Below are 2,583 nucleotides of genomic sequence, written 5' to 3' on the forward strand. Positions count from 1 at the left end.
TATGAGTGGCTTTATAGGTAGACTGGCAAGATGAACAAGTATGGGACTATATTCATGACCATATGTAGGTGTGACAGATTACATTTTAAGATACATATTTAGATTCAATTGTGTGGATCATAATAAATTACAGATAACATTGAGAATAATTGGAATTCAAGAATACTTAATTGTACTCATGAGGAACCTGTACATAGATCAGGAGGCCGTCGTTCGAACAGAACAAGGTGATACTACATAGTTTAAAATCAGAAAGGGAGTGCATCAGAGTTGTTTCCTTTCACTATACTTTTTCAATCTGCAGCAGTCAAGACATCAGATGATGTATTGCATTGGGCAAATCTGCTGCAAAAGATCTCTTTCAATTGCAGAAGAGTAAAGATGTCTCCTTGAGGACTAAGGTGTGCCTAACTTAAGCCATAGTATTTCAGTCACCTCATATGCATTTTAGAGCTGGACAATGAGTAAGGAAGACCAAAGAACAGTTGATGCTTTTGAGTTGTGGTGTTGGGGAACAATGTTGACAGTACCATGCACTGCTAAAAGAACTAACAAATTTATTCTAGACAAAGTGCAGCTGGATATCTCCTTGGAAGTGATGATGGACAAACTTCATCTCACCTACTTTGATCATGTTGTCAGAAGGAACCATTCCCTGGAGAAGGATATTATGCTTGGTAAAGTGGAGTCAATGAAATAAAAGGGAAGGACCTCAACAAGATGGATTGGCATTGTGGTTGTGATGATGGTCTCAGGTGTAGAAAGGATAGTGAAGATGGCAGAGGACTGGGCAGTGTTTCATTCTGTTGTACATAAGGTCACTATGAGTTGAAGCTGACTCAATGGCACCTAACAACAACAACAAAAACAAGGCTCCAAGAATTGACAGAATACCTATTGAGGTGTTTCAACAAATGGATGCTATGCTGGAGACACTTAGCCAGCTATACCAACATATTTGGAAGACAGCTATCTGGCCAAATGACTAGAAGAAATCCATATTTGTATCCATTCTAAAGAAAGGTGATCCAACAGAATCACCTTGATCATGGAAATTATCAAACAATATCATTAAGATCACATGCAAATAAAATTTTGCTGAAGATAATACAAAAATAGTTGCAGCAGTATATTGATGGAGAACTTCCAGAAATTCAAGTTGGATTCAGAAGAAGATGTGGAAAGAGGGATATCATCGCTGATGTCAGATGTATCTAGCTGAAAGCAAAGGATACCAGCAAGATGTTTACTTGTTTTTTCATAGACTATGCAAAAACATTCAACTGTGTGGATTGTAACAAATTATGTTTAACATTAATAAGAATGGGAACTCCAGAACACTTAATTGTGCTCATAAGGAACCTGCACATAGACCAAGACACTGTCTTTATAACAGAACAAGGGGATACTGAAAGATTTTAAATCAGGAAGCGTGTGTGACAGGGTTATATCCTTTCACCATGCTTATTCAATCTGTGTGCTGACCAAATAATCCGAGAACCTGGACAATATGAAGAAGAATGCAGCATCAGGTTTGGAGGAAAACTCATTACCAACCTGCGAAGTGCACACAATACAACCTTGTTTGTTGAAGATGACTTGAGGCACTTATTGATGAAGATTAAAGATTACAGTCTTTAGTATGAATTACACTGCCACATAAAGAAAACAAAACTTCTCACCACTGAACCAAAAACCAGCATCATGATAAATGGAGAAAAGGTTGAAGTCAAAGAGTTCATATCATTTTGTTCCACAATCAACACCAATGGAAGTAACAGTCAAGATATCAGATGTAGTATCACACTGGGCAAATCTGCTGCAAAAAGACCTCATTAAAGTGCTAAAGAGCGGAGATGTCTCTTTGAAGACTAAGGTGCCCCAACCCAAGCCATGGTATTTTCAGTAGCCTCATATGCACGTGAAAACTGGACAATGAATAAGGAAGACCCAAGACGAGTTGATGCTTTTGAGGTGTGTTGGCAGAGAATATTGAAACTCCCATGGACTGCTAGAAGAACTAACAAATCTACAAATCTGTTCTGGAAGAAGCACAGCTGGAATGTTCCATGGAAGTGAGAATGACCAGACTTCATCTCACCTACTTATGTCATTTTCCAAAGGGACAATTCCCTAGAGAAGGATATCATGCTTGGTAAAAGGATGCTAAATGAAAAAGGAGAAGCTCCTCTATGAAATGTATTGACACAGTGGGTGCAATGTTGGGCTCATATATAACAAGGATTGTGAGGCTTGTTCAGGACAAGGCAGTGTTTTATTCTGTTGTACACAAGGTCACTATTATTCATCACCTAATAACAATAATAACAATTAAGCATTGTTGTTATGTGCCCTCGTGTCAGACCCGAGTCATAGCGACCCCTCCTTGGATTGCCAGGCTGTATTACAACTCCGAGGTGTGGCTGGTGAGTTTGAACCGCCTGGTGATTAGCAGTCAAGTGCCTTAGGCACTATGCTATTAAGGTTATAGATACAAAAACATTTTTCTCCATGGAGAGACACTGAAATTGTTCCCTTAGTAAACAAGAACCTGACAAAGATGCTATCTTTTACCACTAGAGT

The sequence above is a fragment of the Orycteropus afer genome, unplaced genomic scaffold (assembly GCF_000298275.1).
Source record: "Orycteropus afer afer isolate SDZICR_OR568_19922 unplaced genomic scaffold, OryAfe1.0 scaffold00004, whole genome shotgun sequence".
Taxonomy (NCBI): domain Eukaryota; kingdom Metazoa; phylum Chordata; class Mammalia; order Tubulidentata; family Orycteropodidae; genus Orycteropus; species Orycteropus afer.